At 40.8% G+C, this 20,250-nt stretch overlaps 1 pseudogene; it reads right to left on the bottom strand.

The window, feature by feature from the left end:
• Positions 1–4,796: 4,796 nt before the first annotated feature.
• On the bottom strand, positions 4,797–20,044 carry LOC147428161 (pentatricopeptide repeat-containing protein At4g39530-like; annotated as a pseudogene).
• Positions 20,045–20,250: the final 206 nt, after the last annotated feature.

The following is a 20,250-nucleotide window of genomic DNA, read 5'->3' on the forward strand; positions in this document are numbered from 1 at the left end:
CTTGGGCATTTTAGCATTAGCAACATCACCATTTCCCCCATTCTCCACCACACCATGGTTGAGTTACTAGTCACGACCACTCCATGCACATAAGGCAGGTCACTATTCCCCCACAAGGCAGCATGAGCTCACTAGGATTGAATGCACCAACACCATGCTACCCGGGCCGCTTCCAATGTTGGTGATTGACGTCGTCGGTGGTTGCATCGGCTTGATGTTTTCCCTCAACGAACCTCCCGCTAATGTACTAACCTCCCGCTAACTCCAACTTCCCCATGAACCATATGGCACTCGCATTCCATCATGCATCCCTAGTGTCAAGATCCAGGTTTGTGACAGTCAAGAGCACCATTTGTAAGTATCACCATCACCAAAAAAAGTGTGCAATGATGTCTTGATCTTTGGGGTCCATTCTCTGTTCTCCTTAGTTTTGTTTTTCCACATTCGTGGGATGTTTTATCTCTTGTATATCACTCTGCTTGTGCTCCATCCCACGCGGCCTCTCCAGTCAGTAAATATGCTCCATTTCGAGCTTGTCACATACCTCTCTCGTACACACACTCCTAATTGTTGACTAGGCATTTTCTACATATGGACGTTTGTTGTATCACCATTTCATGTTGGTTACCTAGAGGGCATCTCGCTTTTGCTACCCTAGGTCATGTATGTATGCCTCCTAGCCGCACTTATGCTAGGTGGTGCCCCCTCTCTAGTTATAGGATTACTCCTACCTTGAGCTGATGCTTGAGTATGTTCAGGCTATGTGTGGTGTAGAGGCCACCCCATATGGCATGTCATTTCCGACTATCAACATCTCATGGCCTTATCTTCCAACTTTTTGTAGTTTTTCTCAAGCATAATAAAATCAAACAACCAAAGCCATACAAGTGACCAATCTAAGGCGTCTTGCCACTCCAAGATTATGAGGAGTCATAGACTACAAGGCCTTAGTAAGACACAAGCTAAGTACATATACAATACACATAACAAACTCATGCCAAAACGCATGTACCTCCATAAGTGACTTGTTCTTTCACACCAAAATAGGATATTGTTAAGAGATATGCTTCACTCAGAGGATTGGTCTAGGACTACTTGTGCCTTGTTGTCAGTAGAGGGTATGCCTAGGATGGGGGGAAATCTTGGCTATTGGTAATTAAAAGATCTCAGAATAACATGATAATGGACCTTATGTATCAAGGATAAGGGGGCGAGTTGGTTGGGATGGCTGCCCTGATAGCCAATGTAATTATGGTCCCTGGATGATGTCATGGCACAACATGAGCATGACAAGACCTTCTATTTATTTGTGTTGATTAATATAATCCACTCACAATTGTGAGTTTTGCTATAAAATTAAAAAAAGAGATATGCTTCACTACACCTTTGTAGTAACGTTTTGGTATAATTTTGGCTTGCTTATTTTTCGTCCTTTTCTTATTAACTACTTCACATATATCTGTATTAATAATAGGTTCATTATTCTACTATCATTTGAAACCTATACTGATTAATTTTTCATCTCATAATGGCATCCATGTAATTATACGTAGCCATGCATCAGATATGTTCAATTAGCAAACATTTATCTCTTTGATGCATGATAAAAATATTGCACTATCTTTCACAAAAACTACATCTCAGCACATCAAGATGTACATTGGTAGTGGATGATACAGCCTATGGCCTAAATTTTTTTTGCTTCACAATTATATAAATTTTATAGCCTTATCTTCCAATGTTTGTACCATTTCTCAAGTAGAAAAGCAAACAATCAATATACCCATGTGTGCCTTGAGTACTTATCAATGAAATTTGTTTAGTAAAAAATGTTGCCAAAAGATAGAGTATGCATTGGATCACACACGTTGCTATGGACGAGTTGTGATTTGCGAGTGGCCCATACAAAACAAAATTGTGGAAGTTTAGAACACCACCTTTTGCCCAAAATACAACCTTCACAAATATATATAAATGGTGTCTCAAGACGGGGGCATCTAGAAACCCATTTAGGATTTCTACAAACACAATAAACAAGAAAAATTCTGACGGCCAAAGCGTACATGTCAAAGTTTTGTGTATGTTACAATCTTCAAGTCAAAAAATGCACAGCCTGAATCTTTCACACTTTTTTTGTACGCATTGAGCTCTAAGAACCAACAAGAGAAAGTGTTAGTGGCCAAAATTGTATCACTTGAACTAAGATCATGCAAATTACATCTCTGATCCACAAATTTAACAACAAGATCAAGTTTTGCAAGGGCAGAGAGACAATAAACTCTTCTTAATCCCATGTACATATAGTACATAAGAAAGTGTGAATGACACGCATTAGTAAACACAATTCTGCAATTCCCTTAATTGAATAAAAGTGACAACTTGCCATTAAGGATAGCCTCAAGAGAACGAAACATATCATAATGAGACGTAATGTGCTTTCTAGAAGAACTGTCAAAGTACCATACATATGAGTCTACAATCAAAGCCATACCTGTGTCATCTATACAAGGGTCGTGTTGACAATGTGCACTAAATGGCCATTTTGTATCCTCCACAAAGTCAACAAAGTTTTTGTTCAAAGAAGCATTCACAATAGTCGCATTTGCCTCTTTTGCCTCTTCAAGGAAGCATTCACAAAAGTTGCATTTGCCTCTTTTGCCTATAGCTCACGAAATCACTTATTGGCACTTCAAACATTGCCTTAGACGGATGTTTTGTCTGTGTTGATGGCTAGCAACCAGAACATTGTGTGTTATGTGGTCAAGACTTTATCCATTTGCTAGTGACTTGAAAGGTGGTCATTGAAAAGCTATCACCTGGCAAGCACGTTCTCAATGTACCTCATATCTTAAAGCGGCCTAGACACCTATCCACTCCATTGTGCTAAGTACACCTATAAGAGAGTTCTAGCACATGAAGTGCTCCACTAGGCATAGGGAAAGAGAGGATGGTATGCTACAAAGTCAACATGGGTAATGATCACATAGAGTAGCAACCAATAGCAAGTAGGTGCGCTCTCATTGAACAAGGTGTCCACAGGACAAGTGGCAATGCTAGTTGAGAGTGTATGCATTTGCTCAAGATAGCTCTAACAATATGCAAGCTGGGATTCTTCATACACAACAGGTGATGCATCCCATCCTCGGTTGCCACGCACACACACACACACACAGAGAGAGAGAGAGAGAGAGAGAGAGAGAGAGAGAGAGAGAGAGAGAGAGAGAGAGAGAGAGAGAGAGAGAGAGAGAGAGAGAGAGAGAGAGACCAACAAGACACCAAGGAGGTTTACAAAGGGTATGTCCTAAGCAACCAACAAATTATTTCCTAATGAGGCATAAAGGCATTAAAAGCCACACTCCCAAATGAGGCTAAAAATTGAGGGATTATATAGTGATAACATTATGGGCAACTCAAAAGGTAAGAGAACCATACAAGTAGAAGCCCAAACGGGGATGCACCTATAGGACCATTTAGAGTGGAGTTAACGTTGTCCTCCCCACAGCTAGAAAATGGGATGGGATAAAGAAACATTTGCCGGAATTGAGGCATGGAATATGCCTAAGAGTAGGCAACCACTCTTACCTCTTCACCATGAGGAGACAATTAAAAAAGAAGAAATTTTGAAGAGATCCTACTTAAAAGAGCACCTAATGTTTACACCATTTTTCCACTTCATGCTTGTTACTTTATGCTCCATTGTTTCTCATATCATATACAATCACTTCACTCAATTAATCTACAAATTCTCTGCATTTGTCAGTTTTAACTTATATTACACTTATTAGAAGTGATGTATTGTAGATGAGATGTAAACTGGTGGCATCGACTCAACACCAACGAGTGAACAACCCCCATATTTCCAAGTTGAGATCACATTAGACTTTTAGTAAAAAGGGTGATGTGTTGTTTGCTCTATTCTCAATTTCTTGCATGCCCACATAAAGCTTAGTAAGGGATGGACTTCTTTGGAGCAATTATTGACCATTGGATAAAACTTGTCGATTAGTGCCACATGACAAGTTAATAATGAAACATTTTTTCTTCCTCTTTCTCATAAGAAGGGCAATAACTATGCATCATCTTATGTATATGTAGGTAATGTGATAGATGGTTGTCATTGTTTTCCATCTTTTTGTAAAGAGGGACAATAAACGGACCTGAGCCAGGGGCTCGGATTGGACTAGTCCCTTTCTCTTGGCCATTGTGACTTGTCACATTGTTTGCTACAACATGTACCTATAGAATCTTTTGCAATTTACTTATCATTTTTGAAAGAATCATGAATAAATACATTTCTTTGCCCACAAATAATAGAGAGTCAATAAGCTTAATGCTTATAATAACTCTCTACAGAGTAATATTTTCCTTCTCCCCCTACATGTTGACAAAGGCTTTCTTCTCAAATATGTAAGACTTCTATATATTATGGTTTTATCACAATTTGAAAATAAGCATGGTAAAAGATTCGATACGATCAATAGAGACTTGCTAAACTCTTGATGGCTTAGCGTCTTAGTAAAAGTATATTGCTCCTCGCAGGTTTGGTTTTTATGGCTCTCCTGTATTGTACAAGTAGTCTTGGTATTCTTGTAAACCTAATACTAATACTCTCCTTGGTGCTAGTAAGTCTCAATGCTACAAAATGGTTCTCTTTGTAGTGATTCCTTTTTGCAAGCTTTGTATTTGTATCATAAGCAGTCAATTGCTCTACCTTCTTCACTGGCTTTTTTGGGCTACAAAAGCCAAGATAAGGCCCTCTCTCACGTTCATCAATTTGTGCTTTGAAGTCATGCCCTTCACAATGTACGCCCATCCTGTTTGACGTTGGAGAAGCCACAAGGGATACATTCATTGCCAGATTTATCATCATTGGGGTCAATAATCCCATTCAATAATTCCCCTCCTACAGTCATGCTACCATGTGCCTTGGAAGAAGCAAGCAAGACCCATCCTGTTTTATCCGGGAGACTGGGCATGCTCTAAAGTAGCCTTTTGCATCACCCAAGAATCCTGACCACCTGAGAGCATCAATCATACAATTGAATGCTTCTAGGTTCGGATCTTCAGCTTATGCATATAGCTATCGGGCTCCAAGCCACACTACTACATGTCCTTCAAGCATTGTCTAGCCAAATCAAAATTTCCTTGCATAGAATAGCCAACAATCATGGCATTCCAAGACACTCTTGTCTTTAGAGGACAACTTCATCGTGACCTTGCTCACATCTTTCATTCTCCCACATTTAGCATACATGCCAACAAGAGCATTTCCAACAATCAAATAATCATCAAATACCTGTCTCACAATCTTGTCATGAAGAGATTTGCCATGCTCAAGGGCCCCTATAGTACCACATGCTTTCAAAATGCTTGCAAGAGTAGCCTTCTCTGGGTCCTTACCATCATTCTCCATTTTTTCATGAAGCTCCAGAGCAGCAAAACAATCTCCCTGTTGTGTATACAGTGTTATAATCGCACCCAAGAAACAACATCTCTCATCGATAGCTCATCAAAAATCTCACAAGCTTCATTAAGCCTGTCACATTTAGCATACATGTCCATGAGGGTGTTACCTAGGGCTACATCAAAGCTCTGCACTTCCCTTAAGATTCGATCATGTATGATCATTCCTTGTTCAATGGCATTTGATATATTTGATGCTTTCAGTGCACTGAGGAATGTCACTTTATCGGGCTTCACACCTTGTCGTTGCATCCTTTCAAACAATTCAAGGGCACTAAGACCACTCTTTTTTTGTACATAGCCTCCAATCAAAGTGCCCAAGTTTCAATATTGTGACTCGGCAATCTGTCAAACACCCAACGAGAATCCTTTGGACTGCCACACTTGGCATATGTGTCCACCAAGGTACAAACAAGGATTGTATCAAATTTTGATCCATAGCTTATAATTTCATGATGTGCCAGCTTGACCCCCCCAATGTCGGCCAAGTTACTACGAGCCTTCAAAATGGATGAAAATGTTATTTTGGCTCTAGGCCTTTATACAACATTTGGTGTAACAATTTAAGAGCTTTGTGCTCATGGTCAAACTGTACATAACCATTCCAAGAGACTACATTTCCATACTGCAATGTTTCAAACATTCTAAACCTTCTTTTAGATGTTTGCATTTGCAATACATATCAATTCTAGCAACTACACCAATTTCAATGTTTGATCGAAGCATGTGGTCGTGTACTAGCTGACCAAAATCTAGCACATTGATATTAGCGCATGCTTTTAAGACACATGCAAATGTGACCATGTCATATGGCACACCTACAATTTGCATGCTCCTAAAGAGCCTCAAACCTGAAGAGCTTGTCCTTCTTGAGTGTACCCTCCCATTAAGGAATTTCATGAGAAAAATTTTCAGTAATAGACTTTCTTGAATATGTTACCTGCCTCATCAAGACTTCCACATTTAGCATACATGTCGATCAGAGTGTTATCAAGTGTTTTGCCTTTCTCCATCCTGGATCTTAGGATTTGGTCATGCAATAACTTGCCTTCCATGACTGCTCCAATGAGGCCACATGCCCCACATGCCTTCAATGTCATAAAGACTAATATCTAATACTCCCAAATGATTTTCTCATGTTAAACTGATAATTTAATATGGGGAAGTACTATGGGAGTAAAAGCTAGAATATTGGTAAGGCTGCCAGACCAGTCTCTGTCAAGGATCCCGAAGGAGGGAAAATAGGGATCAAGGGGGACAATTTTCAAAAGAGGAATGTGCTTCAATGGGGCTTAAAAGACCTAAGGTTCAGCTCCATTAAGACTTCCATAGGCTAAGGTTCCTAATTTTTTATTCAATTGTCCAAAGGCCAATGCAGAGGAAAATTGGATGGTCATGGGAAGACTAAAAAGTCTTTCCACATCCCTATCAAGGAGGGGGCAAGCCATGAGAGTAGGAGATGAGAGAGAAACACACACACACACACACACACACACTCCAAGGCTTCCCCTTTACACAAAGGGAATATTGGACACATGTTAGGGTCTTAGGCCAGTTGCCCCCAACCTCCCCTCAAATCCTATTGGATGGCCATAGAGGTGGACCAATGAGAATTAGGCTAGAGTAAAATTAGTCTAATCAATTTAAAAATGCTTGATAAAAGAACCAATAGAAATTAAGCTCCCTAGAAGACTATTGGACAGTCTACCAAGGGGTCCAATGAGCATTCAGCAGCCCATGGCTTGCCTGATTCCTATTGGCCAGAAGACTAAGAGGTCCAATGAGAGTTTAGTTGAATTATTTAATTGCCTTAAGCTCTCACAAAAGGGGAAAGGGGGACACTTGTCAAAAGGCTATCAACTATGCTTCTAATTTGTGATTGGCTAAGGTTTACATGAGCCAATGGGAGGCCAGCATGAGCATTTAGCAAGAGGTGTCGACCAAGATGAGAGAAGGGGTTGCATTTTACATTAACACAATGCTACACACACGTCACACACACACACACACACACAACTCATGTGTGCAAGAAGAACTCCATCTCCTTCTCCAAGCATTGAGAAGTAGAGGCCTATACACCAGCAACTCTTGGCTATGGAATGCAAATCCAACCAAGAGCCAAGCTTCAATGGCATGCTCATCTCCTCTACCATGCTAATTACTAAGATAAGCTATGCTATTAGAGTGATTATGTGAGGAGAATACTTCTTTCTCATAAGATACCTCTTCTTCCTCTCAATCTATCCTCATTCCCTGCTTGTTTTTCAAGCATAATTTGGTGCATGAAGCTTCCATCTTCATTGCACCAATGAATTTTCTCAAGGAACATAAGAATTGTATTGTACAAAAGTCTCCTTTGATGGGAGAAGCTATAATACAAATCCTTTATGGAGGGGGGACCGGCTCCAAGTAAACCCGATCCTCAACTGTTAACAATTGTTCTATTCTCTTTCTTTTCAAGTATTGTCAATGCCAAATTAGCTAGGTGTAAATTGTTATGTTGTTTTCTCAAATTAAGTACTCTCTCTATGCTCATTAGGAACTTGTTCTTAATTAAAGGCTCACTATATTATCAATTTCCGCTACACACAAGTTACTAGTGCATTAAATGTTACATTGGTATCAGAGCTATTGGTTTCTCTTTTTTTTTCTCAAAAAAAGAGGTCCTCAAGCTTGCTACAAATGGTTGATGTTATTAATTGCAAGAGAGTAAGTAGAATAGGGATTTTTCATCCTTGAAGCACGCCTGCTTTAGGCAGTTAATGGGGACACCATCGAGAGTTATGGTCTTAATAATGGAGTCCTACGGGGCTTGCTTATGGCTTAACCATTATTGAGCTATTAGAAGCTTGACAAGAACCAGTGCTATCTTGGCTCTGTTGAACCCTTTCTTCTATTCCTTGCAATTAATAATATTCAAGCCAGGGGTATAGATGCTTGAGTGCTTATCTTTGAATGTAAAAAGGAGTTGCAAATAGGGCTTGAAGTGCCAAAGTACAAGTAAAAACTTACACCTAAAATTCGCTAGTATGGCTGACAAGGGAAAAGAGATTGAAATGAATGTTGATAGCTTTGATTTTGCTAATGAAATATATTCAACTAATGATGTCCCTATGCTTGTAAAGTATCTTGTTTCTAGGCTTCAACAAGCCCTGGGAAACCCATCCCTCCAAGGTGAAGTGCTACAACAATTGCGCACCCATGGTATTCTCCAAACTCCCCACCAAGAAGAGAGAGTACCTAGGAAAGCTCCCGGTGAGACTTCCAAGAGAGGAATCTCTTCAATAAGGAAAGAAGAAGAGGATCTGTACGAAGGGCTCAAAAATATATCACTCGATGCCGCATCTCCTTCCCGAAGGAGAACTTAAGTTTCAATGATAGAGCCCCCACCAAAAGAACAAAAAAGAAATGAGTCTCCTGCCACCTCGGCGGAGATGGCTCCACGAAGACGACGGGCAAAACGCTCTCCAACACCCCCTAAACGGAGAAGACCATCACATACTTCTCTACACCATAATTGAAAGAGGGACGAGAGAAAACAAGAGAAGAAGATGGCAAAAAAGAGGTCACCCCCTTCTTCATCCTCTTCCTCTTTTGAAGAAAGTGATGGTGCAGATAAGGAGGAGCAAGGGAAGAAAAAGGCGAGAAAGAGGTCACCCTCTTCTCCATCCTCCTCATACTCTTCCTCTTCTGAAGAAAGTGATGGTGTAGCTCTTGAACCACCTAAAAGAAGAGGCCATACGAAATCCTATGCCGCTTGGAAGAGGTTGTCCAAGCTGAAAAAGTTCAAAGAGGGAGGAAAGAACATCTCTTTCCTTACCGACAATGGCACCCTTGGTGCTACGGACAAAGTCTTGGCCTTTATCCAAAAATTCGATGCGGCGTTTGGAGATGAGGGCTTCACAGAGTCCTCTAAGCTATGTCATGTAGCCATGCATTTTCAAAAGTTCGCAAGACAATGGTGGTCTAGCCTATGGGCAAACGGTGAAGCTCCACAAACATGGAAAGCTTAAAGAGCTTCCATCATGAAGCAGTTTTTGGCCACCGATGCCAAAGACAAAGTACTCACTGAATGGCGAAGCTTGAAGCTCTGTCCCTACGAATCTATTCACAAATATGTAGACAAGTTTTGGGATTTACATCTCAAAGCCACTGTCTTCAAAAAGATGGATTTTGGAGAGCAAAAACAAAAATTTTATGTGGGTTTAATTGAGGATATGGCGGAGTATGTTAACTCCCAAAGGCCACACACCATATCTGCGGTCATACACCATACCATGTGGCTTCACAAATCAACTTCCAACAAGGGCTAAGAGAAATCTTAAGCCCACGAAAAAGAAGGACTGTAACGAGCCTAAGGGGAAGGACAATGTCCAAAAGTCACCCAAAGGCAACGCCAACAACAACAAAGCTAAGAAGAAGGGAGTGTATAAAGGCAAAAATAAACTCTCTCTTGAAGAGCTAGAGTGTTATCGAAAAGATAACCGTTGTTTCAAGTGCAGGGAGCAAGGGCATGCCTATCGTGCTTGCCCCCACAAGAACGCACGTAATGAGCCTCCTAGAGCTACCTTGGTTGAAATTCAAGAAGAGGATGCTCATCACAAAGGATCTCCTCTATGACATGCTTGGGGAAAGGTAGAGAACATGACGCTTTTATTCTCTTTGACCCTAGTTCTACTCACAATTTCATATCCACAGAGTTGGCCACCAAGCTAGGCATCCAAGCATATGAGATGGGAGATGTCCTACCTGCCAATGGTGCTTTGAAGGGGCAAGAAGCCTCAGTCACTCCCTTAATTGGGAAATTGAGGCTCCATGTCCAAAGCTATTTGGACAAGGAGGATTTCTTTATCTCTCCTCTCAAGCATAAGGATGTAATCCTAGGGGCACCATGGTTTGATCGCATGGCTACCAATGTTAAATTCCCTGAAAGATAGATCTACTTTAGGTTCAAGAAAAGAGATATGTACATAGATGCTAAGGAGTTGGGTAGTACCATACCTCTTGTACATAAGCAAGCTTTCAATAAGTCAATAAAGAGCTCTATTTCTGTGTACATGATTTTTCTTAAAGATTCAAAATGAGCCTAATGCTTTAGCAAAAGAAAATATAAATAATCAAAAGGAATTAGAGTTATCCAATTTCCTCAAGGGGTTTCAAGGTGTTTTTATTGACGATATCCCGTGTGAACTACCTCACAAACAAGGCAATGCGAACCATGCAATTGAACTTCTTCCAAAAAGTTCACCGCCTAATAAACCTCCTTATAGAGTTTCCCAAGCTCAACAAAAGGAGATTATACGGCAAGTACATGAGTTAGTTGAAAAAGGCATGGTTAGGAACTCATCTCCATTTTGTTCACTAGTGTTATTAGTACAAAAGAAAGACGGAACATATCGTATGTGTGTTGACTATAGAGCACTAAATAGGATCACTATCAAGAATAGGTTTCCCGTTTCACGGGTAGAAGACCTATTTGATAATCTACAAGGGTCGACCTACTTCAGTAGGATTGACCTAAAAAGTGGCTACCATCAAATAAGGATAGTTGATCAAGACATTGTAAAGACTGCATTTTGCACTACGTTTGGTCTTTACAAGTACATTGTCATGCCTTTTGGCTTGACCAATGTACTAGCCACATTTAAACGTTTGATGGAGACGCTATTCAGGCCTCATTGAACCTTTACTAGAGTGTTCTTTGATGATATAATCATCTACTCTAATTCATTAGATGAACATAAGCAACACCTCCATGTTATATTTCAAGTTTTACAAGAGAATAAATTTTATCTTAATTGAAAGAAAAGTGAATTTTTCTTACAAGAGATTTAGTATTTAGGTCACATTATCTCTCAAGATGGTATTTAAATGGATCCATCAAAGCTAGAGATAATAAAAGGATGGCCTAATCCAAGGAATCTACATGAACTAAGAAGCGTTACAGGTATGTGTGCATACTATGGACGCTTCATAGAAAAGTTCTCACAAATCGCGGGACCATTACATGACCTAACAAAGAAAAACGTTAGGTATGTATGGTCCACCAAGGAGAACAATGCTTTCAAAAAGTTTATCTCTCAACCTGTGCTTACACTACCGGATCTCTCAAAGCCATTTGAGGTCCAATGCGACGCTTGTGGTGATTGCCTTGGAGCCGTTTTGCTCCAAGAAGGGCACGCCATAGCCTATGAAAGTCGAAGGCTCGACCGTGTTGAGCAAGTTCTAGGCATATATGAGAAGGAATTCTAAGCAATTCTACATGCTCTAGACTCGTGGAAGCACTACTTATTGGGGACTCCTTTCATTCTGGGACGGATCACCAAAGCCTTAAGTACTTCATGACATAGAGCAAGCTCTCCGACAAACAAATGAGGTGGGAAAATTTCCTTTTGCAATTTCATTTTCATATTGATCACATTGCTGGCAAGCATAATCAAGTAGCTGATGCACTCTCAAGACGACCGAGAGTGAATGCAGTATCCATAGCCACTCACAATGATCTATGTTCTATGACTGATGAGTACGCTATCAATCCCGATTTTAGAGATGTGATTTCAGTCCTTGCACTAGGGAAGAAGGAAGAACCATTTACCCTACAAGATGGTTATCTTCTCTATGGTAATAGACTATGTGTTACTAACTCACTACGTGAGAAAGTAATGTATGAATCTCATGCTCCTCCTTATGCTGGGCATAGGATTCAGTCTACCCTAAAAGGAATAGAAACTTATTTCTATTGGCCTGACATGAAAGCAAACATACAAGAGTATGTTTCAAAATGTGTGGTATGCCAAAAGACAAAGTTTGATAGAGGTAAGCAACTTGGATTGCTTCAACATTTGCCAATCCCTAATTCACCATGAGAGAGCATATCCATGGAATTTATCTTTGGATTGCCCAAGTCTATCCATGGGAATACAGGAATATGGACGATAGTAGACAGGTTTAGCAAACAAGAACATTTCATACCTGTCAAAAAGACTATCAAAGCTCATCAAATGGAAACCCTCTTTAGATTACAAATCTTCAAGTACCACGGCTTGCCAATGTCCATAGTGTTGGATAGAGATCCTAGAATGACCAATAATTTCTAGAAGGGTGTCTTTGAGAATTTAGGTACAAGTCTAAACTTCTCTTTGGCCTATCATCCCCAAATGGATGGCTAAAGTGAAATAGCTAACCTAGCCATTCTTGATTTACTAAAAGCTTATGTCATAGAAGTAGATCAAAAGTCCCAATGGGAGAAGTACTTACCCTTAGTGGAGTATGCTTTCAATAATACTGTACATACTTCCACGGGAAAAGCACCTTTTGAGATGATAGAGGGAAGATCAAAAAGTCCCTTGCTACTCAAGGTACATGGAAAGATCTTCACTGCAGATGAATATAGCCGAGACCTGCAAGAATCTTTCCAAAAGATTAAGGATGCTATATCCATCTCTTAGCAAGGGCAAAAGGATGCTACTGATAAGCACAGAAGAGCCCTAGCCTTTAAACCAAATGATTGGGTCTTACTTAAGTTTCCCAAGGCTTGATTAAGGTACACAACGGACAAGAATCCTACGAGACACCAAAAGTACTATGCTAAGTTAGCAAAAAGATACTAGGCCCCTTTCAGATTCTTTGGCCAATCAATGAAATGACCTATCAACTCAAGTTGCCCAACCATTGGCTCATACACAATGCTTTCCAATGTGAGCCTATTAAAGCCTTACAAAGGAGAGCCACCTCAAGAAGCAATCATTGAAGACCCACTGGAGATCGAGGACCAAGAAGAGGTGTTGCAACCCGAGTCCATTCTCTGACACGAAGACAAGGTATTATGAGGTAGTAAGACTATCTGATGATATCTTATCAAGTTTAAAAATTATCCTTTTGAAGATGCTAGATGGATGTAAGGCATACAATTAAAGGATAACCTAAACCTTGTCAATGCTTACAATGATTCCCTAGAGTAAGCAAATGTAAATATGTATAAATGAACAATTTTTTTGTCTTATAAGACTTTCTTTTTCTTTATTGTGCCGAAATTTTAATAAGTATGCATGCTTAGGATCATGTTTGTGGAGACGACGTCTCTCAAACACCAAGTAGAGCTTGTCACTCTACTATGGAAGATTGATACGGACTAATGTGAAAACATGCTTGCGGCAGCTAACGCTCTCAAGCAACAAATGGACTAATCATCCATTTTGGGACAATGTTGTAGGGTAAAATAGGGGTCCTCTACCCGTTAGCAAACGGACTAATGACTAGGCTTTATCTTCTCTACCTCATAGTCGAGGACGAGTATGATTTCAAGAGAGAGGTAATGTCATAAAAACTAATATCTAATACTCCCAAATGATTTTCTCATGTTAAACTGATAATTTAATATGGGGAAGTACCAGGGGAGTAAAAGCTAGAATATTGGTAAGGCTGCCAGAATACCGGTCTCTGTCAAGGATCCCAAAGGAGGGAAAATAGGGATCCAAAGGGGAGCAATCTACAAAAGAGCAATCTGCTTCAATGGGGCTTAAAAGACCTAAGGTTCAGCTCCCTTAAGACTTCCATAGGCTAAGGTTCCTAATTTTTTATTCAATTGTCCAAAGGTCAATGTAGGGGAAAATTGGATGGTCATGGGAAGACTAAAAAGTCTTCCCACATCCCTATCAAGGAGGGGGCGAGCCATGAGAGTAGGAGATGAGAGAGAAATACACACACACTCCAAGGCTTCCCCTTTACACAAAGGGAATACTAGACACATGTCAGGCTCCTAGGCCAATTGGCCCCAACCTCCCCTCAAATCCTATTGGATGGCCATAGAGGTGGACCAATGAGAATTAGGCTAGAGTAAAATTAGTCTAATCAATTTGAAAATGCTTGATAAAAGAACCAATAGAAATTAAGCTCCCTAGAAGACTATTGGATATTCTACCAAGGGGTCCAATGAGCATTCAGTAGCCCAATGGCTTGCTTGATTCCTATTGGCCTGAAGACTAAGAGGTCCAATGAGAGTTTATTTGAATTATTTAATTGCCTTAAGATCTCAAAAAAGGGTAAAGGGGGACACTTGTCAAAAGGCTATCAACTATGCTTCTAATTTGTGATTGGCTAAGCTTTACAGGAACCAATGGGAGGCCAGCATGAGCATTTACCAAGAGGGGTCGACCAAGATGAGAGAAGGGGCTACATTTTACATTAACACAATGCTACACACACACACACACACACACACACACACACACACACACACACACACACACACACACACACACACACACAACTCGTGTGTGCAAGAAGAACTCCATCTCCTTCTCCAAGCATTGAGAAGTAGAGGCCTACACCAACAACTCTTGACTATGGAATGCAAATCCAATCAAGAGCCAAGCTTCAATGGCATGCTCATCTCCTCTACCATGCTAATTACTAAGCTAAGCTATGCTATTAGAGTGATTATGTGAGGATAATGCTTCTTTCTTGTAAGATACCTCTTCTTCCTCTCAATCTATCCTCATCGCCTGCTAGCTCTCACCATTTTTGAAGGTGTGTGAGGTCTTGGGAGTGAGGCTAGGGACACTAGGTGTGTTTTTCAAGCATAATTTGGTGCATGAATCTTCCATCTTCATTGCACGAACGAGTTTTGTCAAGGAACACAAGAATTGAAGGTGCAGCGAGAAGCGTGTGCAAGTGCAAGTGCGAGTGCTGTTGGGTGGAGCGCACAACAACGTTATCCTGTTGTTGCAGCTCCTTATTCTGTTTGTATTGAAGAATAAGTGTATATATGGTTAAGTTAGTAGTTTGGTTAGTAGTAAGTGGGATGTCCTGCCAGTTGGCCTAAATCCCAACAAACTCCCACTTAAAGGCCAACGCAGCCCAAGTGACCTGGTATGTACAACCGTGAAGCAATCTAGTGGCTTCAACCTATATCCATAAACTCATTGCAATGTGTAAACCGCTCCAAATTTAAGCCTTTCGTCAAAACATCTGCTGGGTTGTTGTCAGTGTGTACTTTGACCAAATCAATGAGCTTTTTGGCCAAGAAATTTCTCACGAGATGATACCTGACTTCAATGTGTTTCGATTTGGAGTGAAACACGGGATTCCTTGCCAATGCAAGAGCACTCTGACTATCACAATATATCACTGGAGTCTCATCAATGCCAAGATTTTTGACCAAGTGATATAACCATACAGCCTCTTTACTTGCATCCGACAATGCAACCGTAGTGGAAGACGCCATACAATCTTGAAGACATGATCTCCAAGATATTGCTGGTCCAACAAATATGAAGACATAGCCAGATGTGATCTGCTATTGTCAACAAAACATGCATAGTCTGCATCCGCATAACCCACGATGGATGCATCATTGTTCAGGAAGCGTAAACACCTGCCGACCGTACCTTTGAGGTACCTAAGAATGTGCTTCACTGCTTCCCAATGCTTGCTGCCAAGATTTGCCATATAATATCGGTTCACCACTCCCACTACAAAATCAATGTGTGGTCTTGTGGCCACCATAGCATACATGAGACTGCCCACTGCCGAAGAATATGGTACCTTAGCCATTTCTGCTCGCTCAGCATCAGATTTGGCATCTTCCTTGCTGAGTTTCAAGAATGCCTTTTGAGTTTCTTGCCAGATTGATTCTCAACAAGTGCCAAAAAAATTTGGAACACAAGAAGAACTTGATCCTTATGTTCCAAAGGATATGTCCACACCTTTCGAGTAGAGTCATCTATGAATGTCACAAAATAGCTGGACCCCCCTAGAAATTTGGTTGACATAGGACCACAAACATCACTATGTACTAAATCTAGAGGTTCAGCTCCCTTTTGACCCAATGGTAAATGGACGGACCTAGTCTGTTTGCCATAGATACAGTGCTCACAAATAGGAAAGTCAACATAAGACAAGACAGGTAAGTATCCAAAATGAGTCAGAGTTCTCATTCCTTTTTGGCTAATATGACCTAGCGGCAATGCCACAATTCAATAGATGGCAACTTGGCTATAGATATGTAATCATGACCAACATCAGACACATGCATGGAATACAAGGTACCATGCTTCTGACCTCTGAGTACAACAAGATTACCTTTGCGTACTATTGCCAAATGTGGTGTTGTAGCCCAAATCATCAAGCTCACCAACAGAAAACAAGCTCTTAGTCAACTTGGGCACATGTCTGACATTACATAAAGTAAAGTGCGAGCCATTCCTTAGATGCAATTTGATGTTTCCGACACCCTCAATGTCTAATTCATAAGCATCACCAAGTCTCACTTTGCCACAAGAGTGAGAATAAGTAGAGAACCACTCTCTATATGGTATCACATGGAAACTTGCACCAAAATCTACTATCCAATTCTGTGCATACTGGACATCTTTTGTAACAAGAGCCTCGACAGGTAAATCTGATGTGAAGACCAATACGTCAGAGGTAAGTGGCATAAAAACCGCTGGAAGAGTCTCTATGATAGGAGCATTTGAAGAATCTAGCACATCGATCTCCTCTAACTTTACTTTGCCCTTGTTTGAATCATCAGACTTAGAAGTGTCACCAGATTGTTTATCCTTCTTCACATGCCCTTTTTTATGGCAGTGATAGCACTCAGCATTACGCATAGAACCCCGAGACTTACTGGGTGAGCCCCCACGTTCCTTGCTTTTGGTACGACTTTGAGTGCGACCCCTTTGTCTATCACTAGCAACATACGCATCACCATTCTTCTTGCCTTGGAGAGATTTCCTGCAAATATCCTCGGTAAACAGACTCCCAAGGAAGTCATTGTACACAAGACCAGTACCAGCTGCTGAGTTGCTAATTGCAGTACAGAATGTATCCCAAGACGAGGGTAAACTGCATAGCAAGAAGATACATTTGATTTCCTCATTGAAGACCAAACCCTTAGTGATCAATTGAGTGAAAATGATATTGAACTCATTAATGTGAGTAGAAATAGTGCCCTCTTCCTTCATACGAAGATCAAACAGCATTTTCATCAAGAAAACCTTATTAGTGGCACTTTTGTTCTCATAACTGGAACACAATTTATCCCATACATCTCTAGCAATCCTTTCCCCACCTATAGTAAAGTACACAGATTCGGCCAAATGCAAACGGAGGGTAGATTTGGCCTTAGCATCAAGTCTCTCCCACTCGACATCTGTATACTCGCCCTCTGGGTGCTCCATGATAGGATCCAGCTAACCTTTTTATATGAGAACATCTTGAATCTGCTCTTTCCAGATAGCAAAATTCGTCCCAACAAATTTTCGGATATTGTAAATATCCTTTTCACCGCTAGATGACATGGTTGCAAGCTAAAGATAATATGGCGATAAACACTGGTAATTCTGGGAAAAATTCGACAGAGTTTCCCCAGAAAAACTGACAGAATCTCAATCCAAAACTGTCACAAGAGATCAGTAATGCATCAAAAGTAATGCTCTCAGAGCATAAGACAAACGCATCAACCATTAACTGTGCATCAAAAGTCAAAAGCTGACCCAAGACTGCCAACACGACGTCAAATGCACCTAGCCCTCTCTATACATGTCCTATGGCGAGGCCACGAAAAGGGGTGCTCTAGCAACGTGTATCACCGAAAAGATCTCAACATTTGAGAATCCCCCAGCTCAAGAAAACCTCACACTATCGACCCTCACAAAAGGTTATGCAGACAAGAAACCAGCCTAGTCTTAGAAAAAGGGCCTCCGAATCGAGTCTCAGAAATGTCAGGACTGCCAGAAACAAGCCAAATCGGCTCCACAAAAGGTACATATGGCAGTTTTCGCAACTCAACGTACATCCACTGTCAACAATACTACAAGGTGCAGTATATGCGCTCAAACAGGCGCCAAACAAAATGTGCAAGCAGTAAACAAATCCCTGTGGGGAGTAAAACCGCTCTCAAAAGAGCTCAAGCACTATCAAAAGTGCCAAAACAATGCATATGTGCATCAAGTACTCCCACTGAAATCTGTGTTGATGCAAAACACTGCAACCTGTAAGAAACTTGGATGCCCTGTATGTATGCAAGAACATGTGAGGAGATAGATGCCTGAAAAACCCGAGACAATGTCGATGCCGAAAGTGCTCCTAATCAGCCCATAAACACCGTCTCAATAACACATAATAGCCATAAAACGGCTATATACAATCCCAAAATAATCTCTGAAGAACCTGCACCTGTGTCCTGTACCTGTACCTGTAGCAAAAGTGGAGTTGAAACATACAACTCCTGAAGCGTAGCTCGGATGAAGCTTTGGACTGCATGAACAGCTTCGAAAGGGGGGTAAAACCCAAGGACGCCTGGTGGAAACGCTCTCGGAACTCGGAATTTGTCGATGTTGAAATCGAAAACTTGTTTGCACTTTTAAAAGTGCGCGCGCGTGCGGATGTGAAAACGGCAAGCAAAAACCTTGCTCTGATACCGGTTGAAGGTGCCACGGGAAGCGTGTGCGAGTGCAAGTGCGAGCTGAGAGAGAGAGAGAGACCTGCTGTTGGGTGGAGCACACATCAACGTTATCCTGTTGGCAGCTCCTTATTTTGTTTGTATTGAAGAATAAGTGCATATATGGTTAAGTTAGTAGATGGGTAAGTAGTAAGTGGGATGTCCAGTCAGTTGGCCTGAATCCCAACAAGAATTGTATTGTACAAAAGTCTCCTTTGATGGGAGAAGCTATAATACAAAGCCTTTATGGAGGGGGGACAGGCTCCAAGTAAATCCGGTCCTCAACTATTGTCAATTGTTCTATTCTCTCTCTTTTCAAGTATTGTCAATGCCAAATTAGCTAGGTGTCAATTGTTATGTTGTTTTCTCAAATTAAGTACTCTCTCTATGCTCATTAGGAACCTGTTCTTAATGAAATGCTCACTATGTTATCAATTTCCGCTACACACAAGTTACTAGTGCATTAAATGTTACATTCAATGTGCATAAGAAGGTTACTTTTTTTGGTTTATGAATGCTCTGTTCTTTCATTCTAGCATAAAAGTCAAGAGGAGGGTAACCATGTCCATGCTGGACATAACCACCAATACTTGCATTCCAAGTGATTGTGCTTTTATTCGATAGGCGATCAAAATACACCCGTGCATCTTCCATACGACCATATTTAGCATACATGTCTATTAGGGTACTTCAAAGAAACGCATCGAGTTCAACTTCCCTCATGATTATCTCATGATGTACTGCTGCCCTGCAACAATATCCTTTACACTGCCAACTGCTTTCAAAAAGCAAAGAAAAGTAGCTTTGTCACGTTGAATGCCCTGCTCATGCATCTTTATATACAATGCTAGAGTAGTAAGACCATCACCATGATGTGCATATGCTGCAAGCATGGTACCCTAGATGACTGCATCTTGAATTGAATATACATCAAAGACTCTACATGCATCATCCAAGCTACCACATTTTGCGTACATGAGGATAAGGGCACTTTGAATGGGAGCATTCCCTATATGACCAACAATGACAAGCTGTTTGTAAACCAAGCTACCTTGCCAGAGCCTGCAGGGAGCCACACAATTTTAGAACGTAGAGAAAAGCAACTCTGTCAGGCTAGATGCCATTATCTTCTTGCATTTCTCTCCACAATTCAAGAGCATGATGATAATGTCCAATGTGTAGAGATGATGGCGTGCCATGTGTATAGGCTGGGCTACGAAACACCGCAAAATACCAAGCAGGCATCAAGAAGGCAATCGCAAGCGGCAAAAAACATGATGATAACATCTCCAAGGGCAACGATAATGTGGAGATTGTTGGATAGCACGAGGCAATGTGCTGTC

The sequence above is a fragment of the Adiantum capillus-veneris genome, chromosome 23 (assembly GCF_014529385.1).
Source record: "Adiantum capillus-veneris isolate H3 chromosome 23, ASM1452938v2, whole genome shotgun sequence".
Classification (NCBI taxonomy): domain Eukaryota; kingdom Viridiplantae; phylum Streptophyta; class Polypodiopsida; order Polypodiales; family Pteridaceae; genus Adiantum; species Adiantum capillus-veneris.